General features: G+C 48.6%; 1 protein-coding gene across 1 annotated transcript in view; it reads right to left on the bottom strand.

Moving 5' to 3' along the window:
* EDC4 (enhancer of mRNA decapping 4) overlaps positions 1-17,606 on the bottom strand; it is a 777,931-nt gene that overhangs the window by 315,597 nt on the left and 444,728 nt on the right. The window lies entirely within an intron of this gene.

The following is a 17,606-nucleotide window of genomic DNA, read 5'->3' as shown; positions in this document are numbered from 1 at the left end:
TTAAAAACAATGACAAGAACTTAGAACAATAATAAAATGAAAATGTTTCTGTTTAATGTTAAGTGTATTAAGATACATTTGTCCATAAACCATAACATACTATAAAATAAACATTTATATATGATCAATTGTTTCAATAAATTATACAAGCATTTAAAAATAAACCAAGACCTAAAGCTATATCTACATAATTTACAGTAATGTTTTTCGTGTTGGCGTTTAAATTCAAAATGTTGAAATTGGTCAACCTCAAGTGTTTCAAACAAACAAGTTACTTACCTTCGGTAACAGTCTTTCTGGTAGAGACACTTTGTGGCCGCAGATTCCTCACCTTTTGATATTCCCCAGGCATTAGACTGGATCCGGAAACGTTTCAGCAGTACCTCTGCATGCCGGAAGCACAAGTTACTTACTTGTGTAACAATATATCTGTAAGAGACATTAGTTAGTGATATATTCCTTACCTTAGAATATTCCCAGGCGTCAGTTTGGATCCAGAAGGTTTTCGTCAGCAGTACCCCTGCACGTCAGATGGTGGCGTCGTGCGGTTCCGCGTCTGTCGCTGGCGCAATGGATGCCGAGATGATGTCACGGCTGCTACTTATACGCCACCCTCGCGCACTGACTTAAGTTCTGTACACAACTTTCCGCGCCAGGAAAGCAGAGCCATGCAAGAGACTGACTACTCGTGCATTGAAACTAGGGCCCTGAAAGTGATGGCCTTAACCCTAGAAATCAGTTCGCAGAACGGGCAGGATGTGCGGGCGGTAAGGAATCTATCACTCACTAATGTCTAACAGATATATCGTTACACAAATAAGTAACTTGTGCATCTGAAAGAGACACGTTAGTGATAGATTCCTTACCATAGAATACATACCCAAGCAATACCAACACCGGTGGTGGGTCTGCGAACTAAGATCACACCAGAAAGTCACAGAGAACCGAACGGCCAAAGAAGCCGTCTCTCCGGACTTGACTGTCAAGGCAATAATGCTTAGTAAAAGTGTGCAGCGAGGCCGACGTAGCTGCCCGACAAATATCTTGTAGTGGGACTCCAAGTCCCAATGCAGTAGTAGCCGCTGTTGCCCTGGTAGAATGGGCACGCAACCCTACCGGAGGTTTTTTTTATAGCTAAAGAGTAACAGGCTTTAATACACAAGACGACCCAGCGGGAGATAGTCCTCTTGTGTACAGCCCGGCCTTTCTTGGCGCCTACTTAACCAACAAAGAACTGATCATCCACCCGGAACTGGTGTGTGCGATTCAGGTTAAATGAGAGCGCACATTTTGGGTCCAGACGGTGGAGCCTCTCTTCCTCTCTGGAAGGGTGCGGAGGCAGAAAGAAAGTGGGCAAAGTGACAGTTTGCCCGACATGAAAGACAATGACAACTTTTGGCAGAAAGGATGGACGTGGTCGGAGCACAACCTTGTCCGGATGAACCGCCAGAAAAGGAGGTTTACAGAAAAGAGCCTGGAGCTCACTCACGCACATAGAGGAGATGATGGCAACCAGGAAGACAGTTTTCAAAGTCAATAACCGTAATGGACAGTTATGAAGAGGCTCAAAGGGAGCGCACATCTAGTATGTGAGAACCAGGTTTAAGTCCCACTGAGGCATCACAAAGGGAATAGGAGGGAAAAGGTGAGTAATGCCTTTGAGAAATCTATTGACAACAGGGGACTTGAAAAGGGAGGGCTGATCAGGCAGCCTGAGAAAGGTAGCCCTTAATAGTGCCAAGAGCAGAGCCCTGCTGGTCTAAAGAAAGAAGGAACAATAGGACCTCAGAAAGAGGGGCAGAAAGGGAATCTGCAGCCTTAGCTGTGCACCATGCCACAAATTTGTTCCACCTGCAGGCGTATACCAATTTAGTGGAGGGACGCCTGGTTGCCAGAATGACATCACAGACTTCAGGAGGCAAGTCAAATGGAATCAACTGTCGCCGCTCAATCTCCACGCAAGGAGGTGGAGGCTGGACAGGTTCGGGTGGAGGACCGAAGCCTGCTGCTGCAACAGAAGATCCTCCCGAAGAGGCAGTCGGATCAGGAAAGCCACGCTCATACCGAGTAGCTCGGGGTACCAAACTCTTCGAGCCCAGTTCGGTGCCACAAGAATGACTAACGTGTCTCTTTCAGATTGTGGTGTCTTACGGCTCCGCAATGAGGCAGTTCCGCTCAGGTCATGTGAGGCCTATATAGGCAGTTAGGTCCGGTAGGAATTAGTGCCCGTCTTACATGTACACAATCTTTTTCCCTAACATGGTCTTCACTTTGCCACATTGACGTCTGACCTACATTTGCATTTGTGATGCTTGGACTAGTTTCGTATAAACACCGACCTTGCTGACACGGAACACTTTGTGAGAATACTATCACATTGCCTTGGCATTGGGTGCAAGGCCTCTCAGGTGCGTATTACAAATGTGTTTATGATTACATTCATATAGCAACACAGCTATCTGTATAACACAATCAATGGTTGCCTGATGACAATTTTCTGTATATAGTCTTTTGTTTCCCGCATAATCAGAGGAGACACTTCTGCTGATCACAAGGAATCCCTGACATGCTGAAGCTTTTGCCTAGCAGCTGACTTCATCTCCATGAGGGGTGTCCAGTTCGTGCCATACAACAAATTTATAAGAGGGTCAAGATGAGGGACTTGGTTTAAGGACTGAAACACCTCCAATCCCAAGTAGACACAATGAAACCAACAGAAGGTGCACAGTCCGTTTGCAGAACAGAATAGCAAAACAATGGTTATTGTAGAGAGATGCAAGAGATCCTACAAATAGTTGGGACAACCCCTCACAGGAGGTAGGAGTCCATCAGCCCACCCTTATTGGCGGAGCATCGTCATCTGGTACTCCTGGGAATCACTGTCTAGGCCCAAACTTGCAGATCCGCAGGGACTCTGCCTGGTGCACAGATCAGTGATACCCAGAAAGGAAATAAACTCCTGCCAGGGTGTGTACCCAAGTAGTCGAGGGCTCCAGTGGTGTGCAGTGCAAAAAAGTGATGTGGAGTTAAAAATGAATACTTGGTCAAAAAATATGTTTAATGTGGATCAACCAAGTTTCATGTCTAAAAGAACCTATAGTCTGTTATAAATTTTTACAGGCCAATCTTTGGTTCGTGTGAAAGTGTGGTCGACATGTTTCAGCCGTTACGGTGACTTAACCCGGCTTTCATCAGGACCGAAAGAAAAAAGCTACTGCCAAACTAATTATGAAGTGATAAAACTAAGCCCATACACCAAATGTGAGTGTGGGTTACCAGTGTGGCGATTGCCACCCTACCAGAAAAGGCTCAAACTTGAGCGTAAGAACAGTGTCTTCATTCCTGAAAAAGAAAAAATATGAACCTCATGCATATCAAAACACAACTACTGATTGCCAAACGGCAGAGCTGATTCAGCATCGCCCAGGTTAATAACTAAACTCAAAATGATGTTTTAAATACTCAATTTGTATAGAAAGATGAAAAAGACTCACCCAGCTTTATGTGGGAGAACAGCCTCACCTCACCCGGCTGACTGCTCGGAGAAGGAGGCACCGCTCTGTTTAGATGTGGAGAAATAAACCAGACAGATTGCCAATTGATACCCATCTGCTCAAAGCTCAACACACATATTTTAAACAAGTTAAAAAAGGAACCAAAATTGATTAAAAAAGTTCGAGACCTCGTGACAGCCCATATAAGTCTAGTATTGTTAAGGTGATGTCTCTTTAGAACAACCTATCAGACATCCAGTATGACCAAGCTCAAACATAACTATGAATGATAGTTTATTAAATACATGGAAAGCTAACTCTAGTCATGGAGTCTGTCAGACCTTGTGACTAGGTCTGTGTTGTTAAGTTAATGTCTCTTCAAAAACCTGTCAGGCATCCCGTATGACCAGGGACAAATATAACTATGAAAGATTGTTGGTAAAAAAGAGAAACTAACTCTAGTGATAGAATCTGTAACAGTAATCACCAACCAGTTCTATGTCAAGGAGTATATCCACCAATGAAGTGAGCACAAAGCGCACGCAGCCTGCCACCTTACCTGTCCGTCGATACCTCTGACTGACTCACAAGCTGTCTGGGAGGTATCGACAGGAAGGGGAGGCTGCTATTAGTAGCGCTCGTATGGGACGCGTGCGTCTTGAATTGAAATCAGCTGTGTGTTCACATTCACAGAAACTGCGTCTATGCACAGTAGTGTGGTGTTGTCCGTGAACACCTGCACGACACTGCCCCTGACAGAGGGAAGGAAGGCTTTCAGTGCAAGTCGGATCGCTCTCAACTCCAACAGGTTAATGTGGAGACCAGAGGCCTCTGATCTCCGCCTCTCCCATATGGCCACCCCATCCCAGGAGGGACGCATCCGTCACTACGACATGCTCCGGTTGGGGAAGGGAGAGGCTCTTGCCCTTGACCCAATCGCGGTCCGTGAGCCACCACTGCAACTGCTGTGCAGTGCCCTCCGAGATCAAGACATGGTCGGACAGGTTGCCGTGATGCTGGGCCCACTGAAACTTCAGGTCCCACTGCAGAGCCCGCATGCGCCGCCTGGCGTGATGCACTAGTAGGATGCAGGAGGCCATCAGCCCCAGAAGCCGCAACACTAGCCTGACCGAAACCCAGGATAGAGGCCGAAAGATGGGAATCAGGGCCTGTATATCCCGGACCCGCTGTTCCGGTGGATGGACCCGGAACTGCGCCGAATCGAGAACCGCTCCGATGAAGAGGAGCTTCTGAGAGGGACTCAGGTGTGACTTCGGCACGTTGATGGAAAATCCCAGCAAATGCAGGAGATCCGCCGTAGTCTGGAGGTGGGAGACGACTGCCTGGGGCGAGCCCGCCTTCAACAACCAGTCGTCGAGATAGGGGAAGACTGGAACCCCTGATCTGCGCAGATGAGCTGCGACCACCGCCATCACTTTCGTGAACACCCCAGGGGCACTGGTGAGGCCGAAGCGGAGCACAGTAAACTGAAAGTGCTCTTGGTCCACCGTGAACCGCAGGTAACGCCAGTGGGCCGGCAGGACGGGGATGTGGAAATATGCGTCCTGCAAGTCCAACGCCACCATCCAGTCTCCGGGGTCTAGGGCAGCTAGAACCTGAGCCAAAGTAACATCTTGAAACTTTCCTTCTGGAGGAAGGCATTGACGTTCCGGAGGTCCAAGATAGGGCGTGGAAGGAGGATTGGGAGGTAGAGGCCTGGATAACCAGGCTCTCAGGGGTAGGGTGTTGGGACAGAAAACTGGGGTCGCCCGAAGCAGGGCGGTGGCGCCTGGCGACGTTCCTGTCCACAGGAGGAACTGTGGAGGGTTTGGACCAGGTGCCCTGCAGAACGTCAATGAGGGCCTCATTGAATTGCAGCAGAGGCTCAGTGGAGCTTGCTGCAGACTGAAGCACCTCAGTAAGGACGTTAGTCCTCACAGCCACGGCAGGCAGCTCGAGCCCAAGGGCTGCGGCCGCCTTGCGCAGCACCACAGAGAAAGCAGCGCCCTCCTCCGAAGCCACAGTCGGAGGAGAGACTAATCCAGTGTCTGGAGAGGTATCCAGGCCACTGGCCTCCCCCAGTTCATCTGCCCAGTCCTGTGACATTTGAGCCTGAAGGGCCATAGGATCCTCGGATCCCTCCCAGTTGTCCCCATCATCCGATTCCTGGTATACAGGAGGAAGGAACGGAGCCGGGCGATAGACATAATGTGTCTCTAGCGGCGCCGAACGCGGCGTCCATCGATGCCGTACCGGCGCCGGGCCCGGAGTGGGGCTGAACTGGGGCTCGACGTCGAGCGGAGTCGGCGTCGGGGTTGGTACTGGTGTCGACGCCGGCAGAGGAGGCGTTACGAGGTCGACCGGCGTCGGCGGGGACTCGGGAACGGGTCCCTCGGGCGCTTGCGGCGTCCAGGCCGGAGCCGTCAATGGCGCAGGAGCTGGAGCCACCGGCAGGCAAGGCAGCCCAGTCGGGTCCGCAGGGCCCGAAGGCGTGCCAGCGGGCGTCGACGGCGGAGCCAGGCTCCTCATGGCCGAAAGGAAGGCACTGACTTCCGCCGGCGTCGCGTCAGTCCCAGGGACCGGAGGGTATGGGGACATGCGCGGCACCTGCGGCTCCGCCGGAGCCGCGGGGTTGTAACCACCCTGACCCTCGGCCGAGTCGCGCGACCGGCGAGGGGAGTCCGAAGAGCGGTGTCGCCTCTTGGACTTCTTGGAATGCTTCGACTTACTTGAAGACTTGGATCCCGACGACCGATGGTGACGTCGGCTGCGGCTCCGCGACCGATCCTTGGACCTCCTCCTGGACCGGGATCGAGAGGCGCGCGGAGCCGAGTGGCGAATCTCGAGAAGCTTACGGGACCGCTCCCGTCTAGCCTTCGAGGTCAGGGCCTTGCAGTCCGAGCACGACTCCGCGTCGTGGTCGAGGCCCAAGCAGTAAAGGCACCGGCGGTGATGGTCCGTAACCGACATCAAGCGGCTACAGTCAGCACAGGCTTTAAAACCAGGCATCCTACCGGCACCGGAGTCGAGACAAGATCAAAAAGGATCAACAAAGTTAGTCAAAAATTGACTAAAGGGGTAGCTCTCCCGGATCTGCGCTTACTGGCGCGGAAAAAAGAAGAACTGACGTCAGCGCGCGAGGGCGGCGTCTAAGTACTCCGACGACGTCATTCCGGCGCACGACGCCGACGACGGACGCGGAGCCGCAGACGACGCCTAGCGACGCGCAAGGGGTATTGCTGACTAAAAATCTTCCGGATCCAGTCTGACGCCTGGGGATATTCTAAGGTGAGGAATCTAACTAACGTGTTTCTTTCAGATGAGGGGATTCTGCTGCTGCTGTTGCTGCTGCTGCTGAGGCTAACGGAAGGAGCGAAATGAAGATCTGCCAAAGCCTCTGAATTTCTTAAGCCCAAATCCTTTAGCAGGAGTCTGCAACCCTAAAGATTTCGCCGTCACCCTGCTCTCTTTAAATCTTTGCAAGGCGGACTCCGCCTTTTCGCCAAAAAGCTTTTGTCCGTCAAAAGGCAAATCAACCAAGGTAGCCTGAACATCCGTAGAAAAGAAAGAAGAACAAAGCCACGCTTCCTGAAGAAAAGGACTTCTTAGCTGCCTGATCAGCCTTTTTAGACTCCCTGTCCGCAGGAGTCTGAGGGAAAGCTCCTGAAGCATGCTTCATGCATGAAGCCTGCACCACCAGGCTTTCTGGAGAAGGGTGGGAAGATAGAAAACTTGGATCCCCTGGAGCCACCCTATATCTCCTTGCCACCTGTCTGGAGACTGCCGGCGAAGAGAATGGCTTACGCCAGACATCCATAACTGGCTCCAAAATAGCCTCATTAAAAGGCATCAAGGGCTCACTGGTCGAAGCTGGCGAATGCAGTACCTCAGTCAGAAGGTTTGGTTTATACTCCGAAGAGGGCAACTGCAAGTCCAGCAACTCTGCGGCCTTCTTTATCACTACATGATAAGGGGCCAGTTTCTGCGGTGGATAGGATCTAGTAGAAGAATGCTCCCACTTCGGAGTTGTATCAAGACCACTAGCCTCTTGAATCCCTTCAAAGTCGTCGGAAGATGTATCCACCTCACCTTTTTCCACCTCCTCCCTATAGCGCTCCTCTTCCACGACTCTCTGAGCCACTCTCCTTGAGCGGATCCGAGGAACCGGCAGCACCGTACGCGGAGTCGGTGGAACCGAACGTGGAGTCGGCAGTGTCGGAGTCGGCGGCGCCGGAGTCGGAGGCGGAGCCGAGGGCGTCGGCAACGGCGTCGAGGAGGGCTCCGAAGAAGGCCGATCCAATCGAAGTCGAGACGGATCCCCAGACGGCGCCGGGAACTGCCACGAATGAGCCATCGGCAAAAAGGGCATAAATGGGGCCTGAGCATAATGCTGCCGTACTCCCAAGGTGTATGCCATAGGACCCACGGGACCAGAAGGTGCGCCGGATGGGAAGGCAGCCCGTTGAAAAGTCCCATACATAGCATTTAGAAAATGCGTCGAATCCACACCCGGAGTCGGGAACTGTGGATAAGGGATTGATCCCGAATCCGGCTGAGGAGTACCTGGAACCGGAGCCGAAAAGTCCTCGACAGGAGCCACAGGATCAGCCGGCTCTGGGGAAGGCTCCTTTTCCTGTTCTTCCTCAACCTCAGAAGCAGAAGACTCCACTGGCGCCGGTGACTGCGCCGGAGACTGCGACGGGGACCGCGCCGGAGTCCGCTTCAGCGAAGGTGATCTCTCTGGAGACTTCCTAGGAGATGGGGAAGGAGACACATCCTTACTTCGACGTCGAGGCGAAGTATATTTCGAAGCCTTGCTCCTCGAAGACCGGCGCCGAGAGCTATGCTTCCTTTTCTTGTGGTGTTTCTTCGACTCCGAAGACTGCGAAGTCGACGACTCCGGCCTCGATGTCTCCTTCTTCCTACCTCTCTTCTCCTTCTGTGCCTTGGCCATGAAGAGCTTCGCCTTCCTCTCCTTCAAGGCCTTGGGGTTCATCCTTCTGCAGCTGGAACAGTCCTCCACGTTGTGGTCAGAAGAAAGGCACCACAAACAATCTTCATGGGGGTCTGTCATCGACATGTGGCCCCCACATTCCCTACAAGGTTTGAAACCTGACTTCCTAGTCGAAGACATTGCGAATTCACCAACAGTAACTCACTACAAGACTACAAAGTAGCAGGAGAGTGCTGGAAAACCGTTGCGCGTCGACGGCGCGTAAAAAAGGGAACTGACGTCATCACGCCGACATGGCTCTCTTATGGCTCCGGTGACGTCATACGGAGTCGCGAGCGGAGCCGATACATTATGACGTCAACGTCGGCGTAGAGAGCTGGGGAAAAAAGTTCCGTGGAATGCTGGCGCAGGGGATATTCACAAGGTGAGGAATCCACTGGCAGATGTATCGATCAGAAATGTGTTTGAAGTAGAGCAGCTCATGGAAGCTTGTACCATTAGGCTTTTAGGCGAAGTGTGCTGCAAAAGGAAAGTCAGGTTGCCTGGAGCAAGAAAATGACACCTGACAATTTGCCTACTAAATTAAGGGCCAGAGCAAGGTATGGCCCATGCCCCCAATAAGGTATCTGGCAGTGCCTTGTTAAAGGTATGGAGTGGTTTAGGAAATGTTTGCCCTAGTTGGAGGACCTCCGTTAAGACTTTTCTTTTAACCTCAAAGATGGGGAGCTGGAGGTCAACTAATTCAGCTGCCCTCTGCATCACCATAGCATACAAAGAAGGCTTTTCTGTGGCCGATTCAGGAGGAGAAAATAAGAGCTGTCTCTGGGGAAGTATCGAGGCTTCTAGACACCTGTGAGTCCACATACAAACTGTCATCTTGGTAGGCCTAGGCCAACTCATCGCCCGGATCATAATCCTTATCAGAGTCAATCCCAAAAAAGGAATGGAGCAAAAGTTGTCTAGGCTGGTGTAAGTCAAGTGGGGAAGCAGCGCCTTGGGCAGATTCAGGAGGGACGTAGGGCAGGGTTGTGCCAGCCTCTTAAGAGGACAGGGCCACTTCTCCAGACAGCAAAGTATGCATCAACATGGATATAACCAGTGCCGGCATGGTTTGTGGCAATGGAGTTGGAACTCGAGCTGGAGGCAAGGTAAACGTGGAGGGTCTAGCTGGCTCTAAGAAACCCGCTGGAGATATTTCAAGCGAAAGGCCTCTCGGCTACTTGGGTCTCAAAAGCACACCAGAGGGATTCAGCCCGGATCCGAAGAGTCGAAGCATGGCTGCGCAAAACTTTTTGATTTGATATGGCATGGCTGAAGGTCTAAGAAACTCGGGCTGTGTGGGAAAAAACTGCAGAATCGGCTGTGCAGTCGGCCAACTTCAAGAGCAAGCTTGAGAAGGGTGGTGTTGTTGCTGCTGCTGCCACTCTGCCTGTTCAGGCAAATGTAAGTCAAACATGGGAGTAGAATCCCACTTTGACTTTGTGTTTTTATGCTTACCCAAGGACTTGATGAGTGAGGAAGAACGACCTCTGAAGCGGCTACAACAACTTAGCCTTCACATTGTAGAATTTTAGAGGACAAATCGAGGTAAATATATCTGAGTGACAAGAGGGAGTTCGGAATCCCATCAATGTTGGAGATGTGGAAAGAAAGAAAATGCCATCAGTGTGCAGGATTGTTGCCTATATAGACCCTGAACCTCATTTCCAGAGGGAAACGGAGTCAATGTGAAGCCGCAAGGTGCGTCATTATGGCACACAGAGGTACTCTTGAAAAGTTTCCGGATCCAGTCTGACGCTTGGGCAATATAAAAAAAATGAGGAATCTGCAGCTATACGTCTCTATTTGAATAAAACTTGTCACTGCTTTACATGTTATAGTTTAAGAAATATACCAACAATGATTTAATCGGCAATAAAATGGTTAATTTGTGCAGAAAGAAGAATCAACTGTAATAATCAAGAATTGTTTTGAAATTTTTTGAGCGGTGCTTTAGAGGTAGCCGTCTGGAGATGGATTTTCAACTTAATTACAAATATTTCAAAGTTCCTCAGTATAATAACTAAAACTAAGCCTGGACAGCTCCACTGACTGTGGCTGCAGCGAAGGCTGGTGCCAAGGAGCAGTCCTAGCCTTCGATTTGGATCTCCTGGGAGAAGAAGAAGAGTACTGCTGCTTCTTTTTGTGCTACACATTTTTCCCCCATGAAGATTTTTAGGAGGGCGAGGAAAGAGCATGGGACCTTGATTTTGATCTAGTTCTAGAACAAGATCAAACGCAGCAACCACTTCTAGGCATCGTCTTTAGCCCTAGCTATAAAAAGATTGACTTCTCGCTCTTTTTTTGCCTTCAGATTTATTTTCAGGCAAAAATCACACTTCGATGAGTCATGTCTCGAGCTAAGACACCATAGGTAATCATCATCTGGATCTGTAATGGACATCTGCCCATCACATTTGTGACAGGGTTTGAAACCTGACTTATTAGTGGATGACATTACATACACAGCAATACATTTATTTCCTCATGTAGGGTGAAGAGAGATGCCCTGAACCCATATCACAAGGTACAATAAAAACAGAACCAACATTGAGGTGGCTACTTTATGGATCCAGTGATGTAAAAACTCAACTTATGCTGTTGAGATGGAGCAAGTGGCACCTAAAAGCATCAGAGTTAAGCAAAATGGTTTTGGATTTAGTCTATATTTGAGATAAGTCAAGAGTGAGGAATATGCAAGAAGAAATAACTATCAGAAATGTTTATTTTATTGGTTTTTAGTAACCCTACATCATGGATACCTCAATTATGGCCATAAGCAAGGACTTCAATAGGCAGAACAAGTAGAAAAGGTTAAATTTACTTCACTGCATTCCAGTTCTACACCTGCAACTTCAGAACAATTTGTAATATAAAGGAAAAAAAACTCTTCACAATAATATTTGGCAATAATTTAAAAGCGCCATGGTGCTGTGCTTCTCCTTTTTCCAACCTGATTCTGTAAAAGAAAAACAAATGAGTGCCACATAACTCATACCAAAGAAAGAAACATGCTCATGATGGGAAAGGAAAATGCTACTTACCAGTATGCATCTGTTCTTGGCATATAGAGCTGAAGATTTGTATACTTGTGCATAGATCGCCATCTGGTGTTGGGCTCGGATATTAGCACTTTGTTGTTGTCTTGGAAGAAGTCTTTGTAGTCACGAGGTAGGTGACTCCTCCTTAGGATGATAGTGCGCATGGGCATTGACTCGATCTCCAGATTGTTTTGCCATGGAGGGTTATGATGGAGTTAGTAAGAAGTAGAAAAAGGATGTCCATGTGTAATGTATCTAAGTAAGATAGTACTGGAACAGCTAGAGATATCCCGGGGGGGTGGGGGGGGGGGGGGGTGTACGAATCTACAGCTCTAAATGCCAAGAACAGATTCATACTGGTAAGTAGCATTTTCCATTCGAGGCATATGAGCTGCAGATCGTATACTTGTGCATAGACTATACAGCAGTTACCTCCTTAGCGGTGGCTATCTGTATCTGTTGCAGTGGTTTGAAGAAGTGTTCTTAATGCAGCCTGGCCCACACTAGCTTGTTGTTTTGCTTGCACGTCTACACAATAGTGTTTTATAAACGTGTGTGGTGTAGACCAAGTTGTTGCTTTGCAGATGTCATCTAGGGGAATGTTTCCTAAGAATGCCATAGATGCTCCCAGTTTACATGTGGAGTGAGCCCTAGGGGGAATAGTTAAGGTGCGTTTGGCTTTAGCATAGCATATTTGGATGCATTAACAATACACCTTGCTATCCCTGCTTCTGAGATAGGATTGCCTTTATGAGGCGGGGAGAAAGCCACAAAAAGTTGTTTGGTCTTTCTAAAGGATTTTGTCCTTTCAATGTAGTAAAGTATAGCTCTTTTTACGTCTAGCGTGTGAAGAGCCCGTTCTGCTACTGAGTCTGGTAGAGGGAAAAACACTGGGAGTTCTACAGACTGGTTAAGGTGGAAAGCAGAGACGACTTTAGGTAGAAATGTGTGTTAGTCCTAAGAACCACTTTGTTATGATTGATTTGTAGAAATGGTTCCTGTATGGTTAATGCCTGGAGTTCACGGACTCTTCGGAGAGAGGTGACCGCAACTAGGAAAGCTACTTTCCATGATAGAAATTGTAATTTGCATTTATGCATAAGTTCAAGTGGGAGACCCATGAGCCTGGTAAGAACCACACTTAGGTTCCATACTGGAGAGGGTGGAACTCTAGGTGGAATTATTCTTTTAAGTCCTTCCATAAAAGCCTTGATAGCTGGTACCCTAAACAAAGACAAGTGTTGTCTGTTTTGGAGATAGGCTGCTATCTCCGTGAGATGTAGTCTAATGGATGTATACGCTAGGTTACATTGTTGTAGATGTAAAAGGTAAAAGATGATGCCCTGAATAGAAGCATCTAGTGGTTTGATTTTGTTATATGTGCAGTAAATTACAAATCTTTTCCACTTTGCGGCATAGCAAGCTCTAGTGGTAGAACGTCTAGCCTCTTTATTGATGTTCATGCAGTTTGGTGGGAGATTAAGGTAGCCAAACTCTAAGACTTCAGGTGCCAGATCGCAAGGTTGAGTTGACTGGGATCTGGATGCCTTATCTCTCCATGGTTCTGAGTGAGAAGCTTGGGTGTGAGGCGTAGATTTTGATGAAGAACTACTGATAGTTCCAAGGGGGATGTGAGCCATGGCTGTCGGGCCCATGTTGGAGCAATCAGGATCATTGTGAGGGAATGCGGTTTGAGTTTCCGAACCACTAGCGGAATAAGTGGGAGAGGCGGAAAAGCGTAAGCAAATTTGCCTGACCAGTTCATCCATAGCGCATTGCCTTTGGACAATGGGGGTGGATACCTGGATGCGAAGCTTGGGCATTTTGCGTTTTAATGTGTGGCGAACAGGTCTATTTCTGGGTGGCCCCACATTTGAAAGAATGGAAGCAGAACTTGAGGATGAAGTTCCCATTCGTGGATCTGCTGTGTTTGGTGACTGAGTAGATCTTCAATTTGATTGTGTACTCCTGGGGGATGTTTTGCAAGGAGATGTATGTTTTGAGGAATGGCCCATCTCCATATGCTTTGAGCTAGGTGTGAAAGCTGCAGAGAGAATGTGTCCCCTGTTTTTGTATGTAATACATTGCTGTCATGTTGTCTGTACAGACTAGGACAGCTTTGTTTACGAGGTGGAAATGAAAAGATTTCAACTCTAGGAAGATAGCCAACAATTCCAGGTAGTTTATGTGGAATTGTTTTTGTTGAGGGGTCCATAAGCCCTGAATGGTATGGGTTTGAAGATGAGCTACCCAGCCGGTGAGCGATGAGTCTGCTGTTAGCACTATCTGTGTAACCGGGTCGAGGAACGGTCGCCCTTTGGAAAGGTTTTGTGTGTTCTACCAAAGCAGAGAGCGATGGGTGCGGTCTTTTACCAACACCAGATATGTTAGCTGACCTTGAGCCTGGTTCCATTGACGTGCCAAACACTCCTGTAATGAGTCGTGCATACGAGACAATGAGAATGCAAGAGGCCATCATTCCGATTAGCTGCATGAACACTTGCGCTAGTAGTGAGTGTTGAGGCTGAAATTTTGCTGTCAGAGCTTGTATGGTGCTTAGCCTGACTGGGTTGGGGGTACGCTAGAGCCTTTGAAGTGTGTATTGTAGCCCCTACATACTGTTGTATGCTGGACGGTTGCAGAAGGGATTTGGTGAGGTTTACCGTGAATCCCAAGTCAGGAAGCAGTTGGATTGTTTTGTGTGTGTGTTGCACACAGCTGCTGTGTGACTTGGCTTTTATGAGCCAGTCGTCTAGATAAGGGAAGACATGAATGTGCTGTCTTCTTAAGTGAGCCGCAACTACTGCGAGGCACTTGGTGAAGACTCTGGGTGCTGTTGTCACCCCGAATGGGAGGACCTTGAATTGGTAGTGTTGACCATCTACCACAAACCTGAGATATTTCCTGTGAGTGGGATGAATGGGAATATGAAAGTAGGCGTCCTTTAAATCAAGAGTGGAAAGAAAGTCGCCTTGTTGAAGTAGTGGGAGCACCTGTTGGAGAGTGATCATGTGGAAGTGATCCGACTGAATGTAGAGATTTAGCGGTCTGAGGTCCAATGTGGGCCTGAGAGATCCGTCATTTTTGGGAATTCAGAAATAGAGGGAGTAAACCCCTGTGCCTTGGTGAAGCAAGGGGACTGGTTCTATTGCATGTTTTTGTAATAGAGAGCAAACCTCTTGTTTGAGAAGTGTTAGATGTTCCGAGGACATTGGATGTTGTCTGGGAGGAATGTTTGGGGGGGGTGGTAGAGGCAAGTTCCAGGCAGTAACCATACTGGATAATTTGTCTTACCCACTTGTCTGTTGTGATTGAATTCCAGACGGGTAGGAACTGTGATAGACGTCCCCCGACAGGAGTGGGATGATCGGGGGGAAGTGCAGGGAAGTCACTGCTTGGTGGTAGGGGAGGTGCGGTTATTGTTCCCGCGACCTCTTCCTTTACCATTGTTGCCTCTGTAGCCTCTGCGAAAGTATCCTTTGGAGGACGTTTGAGTGGGGCTCTTATAGGACGAAGAGGGATGTTCTGAACCAATGGTTTTGGAGCCAGCTCGGTAGAAGGAGCTGCGAAAAGAGACTCTAGGGGAAGGGAATTGTAAGGCCCCCATGGACTTAGCAGTTTCCGTATCTTTTTCCATCTTTTCTAAAGATGTGTCAACTGAGGGCCCAAAAAGATGCTCTTGATCACAGGGCTGATTTAGAATAGCAGATTGTACCTCCTGTTTGAATCCGAAGACTCAGAGCCAAGCGTGCCTGTGCAACAAAACGCTAGTGATAATGGCCCGAGATGCAGTATCAGCCGCGTCGAGCGCACATTTAATTGAGGTGTTTGTGATAAATTTTCCTTCTTGTATAAGGTTGTTAGCCTTTTGTTTGTACTGGTCAGGAAGGTGTTCCATGAACTTTTCAAGCTTGTCATAGTGACCCCTGTCGTACCTGGCCAATAAAGCTTGGGCATTGGCAATCCGCCAATGATTTGCTGCCTGTGACGCAATACGTTTACCAGATGCGTCTATTAGTTTGGACTCCTTATCAGGAGGGGGGGTGTTGCCTGTACTCTGCGAATTTGCCCTCTTGCGTGCATTAGACACCACAAGAGAATCCAAAGGGACCTGACCTTTAATGTAAATTGGGTCATTGGGAGCTGCCTTATACTCATCTTTCCTGGTGTTTAGAATCCTGGCTCTGACAGGGTCCTTAAAAACTTCTGGGGCATGTTTGAGCATGCCTTTTAATATTGGCAGGTGTGCATGGACTTTTGCAAGGGTGCAAAGGTTTCAAGTAAAAAATCTTCCTCTAAGGGATCAGAATGTAACTGTACCCCGTGGTACTGGGCAGCCCTATTGATAAGTTGCGCAAACCCAATATTGTCATCTGGTGGTGATGGCCGAGATGGATAGATGTCCGGGTCATTATGTGGGTCGGGATCGGTGTTGTAATCATCCCAAGGGTCTACGTCGTGTGGGATGATATGTGCATCATCATCCCCATGTGGATCTATATTCCAACCCCCATCGGTATGATCATCCTCAGTATCTGATGTTTGAGGTGAAACAATATGTTGTGGGGAGTGTGGTGGAGAAATTAGAAGATTTGGATCAGCTGGAGGAGGTGGTGGGGAGGTGTTAGTTCTCCTTTTTTTTAAAGGGTATTTCAGATTCCTCTGAAGTGTCCAGTTTTTTTCTTTTTTGGAGGCTTGGCGACGGCTTTGCCAGTCTCTGGATCAATAGAAAGGATTTTTTGTTTTGGATCCAAAAAATCAGGTACAGGTTGCGTGGGTAAAATGTCTTTTTTCGGTGATGAAGATTTTGGGTCAAAATGTTCTTTGGACCGAGTCTCTGAGGCTTATGTGGGGTCTTGGACTCTAGGTTTTGTTCTAGGAGTTTGTGACCCTGAGACTTTTTCAGCTCTGCCGATTTTTTTGGCTCCAAAGCCGTTTTCGGCTCTGAAGATTGTTTCGGTACCGAATGTTTGTCTTTGGTAAGTTTTTGTGTCGAGGCTGTCTTCGTGTCGACGAAGAAGGGTGTGGAACATCTTTGGTCTTGTGCTTCGGTGCCAAAAGTGACTTTTCAGCACCGGAATGGGGTTGGCTCGAGCCGGAAGGCTTATCTTTATGTTTCTAAGCCGGGCCCAAGGGCAGGGCGTCTGAGACATTTTGCCAGTGTCGACCTGAGCCCAAGGGCGAGGGTGTTACTGGAGCCTTAGGTTTTGTTTTGGTTGGGAGAGGGGTTTCGGTACTCACGGACTGCTGAGCCGAGGTGACTGTTTCGTCTTCCACGTCAGAGTCGGTTGCTTCAGAGACGGAGATGTCTTCTTCATCACCTTGTTGCTCCGGCTGAGCATTGGGATCTGCTCCTAAGATGTCCGGAATTTAGCTACTTCCACAAGACATTTCGTGACGTTGAGCCAGACGATCACTGATAGTTTTCTCCGACCTGAAAGATGAACAAGCCTCGCAGTTCTTGTCTTCGGGCTCCGGGGAGAGGCGGAGGTTACAAACCTTGTGCAAGTCCGTGTGTGGGAACTTAGGACCACACCCAGGTCATTTTTTGAAAGGAGTCCTTTCCATTGACTGCAGGTGTGGTCGGCGCGGATAGGCCCAACGGCCCGCGTCGAGGATCGAGGAGTCTGTTTTTAAAGATGCGCGTCGAAAGGGAAACACGATTGAGCCAATACCGTAGAGTGTAGAGGAATTGCGCGTCGAAGGGAGGTTCGAAACCGACACGGAGCGCAGCAAATCACATTCAAACCAGATGGCAGAAAAAAACAATCTGGGGATGGAGTCGATGCCCATGCGCACTATCGTCCTATGGCGGAGTCACCTACCTTGTGACTACAAAGACTTCTTCCAAGACAACAACAAAGTCCAAACATCCGAGCCCAACACCAGATGGCGATCTATGCACAAGTATACGATCTACAGCTCATATGCCCCGAACCTAGGATCACAGGCAAGAAACGTTTCTCTCTTTATCATGGGATCATCACTGATATTCATAAGCAGTTAACAGAATAACAGGTTCATTCTCAAACAAGGAGCTGGGAAACCCAGGACAAGGACGAAGACAAAAAGATGTAT

The sequence above is a fragment of the Triturus cristatus genome, chromosome 12 (assembly GCF_964204655.1).
Source record: "Triturus cristatus chromosome 12, aTriCri1.1, whole genome shotgun sequence".
Taxonomy (NCBI): Eukaryota; Metazoa; Chordata; class Amphibia; order Caudata; family Salamandridae; genus Triturus; species Triturus cristatus.
This window is presented reverse-complemented; position numbering and strand designations above follow the sequence as displayed.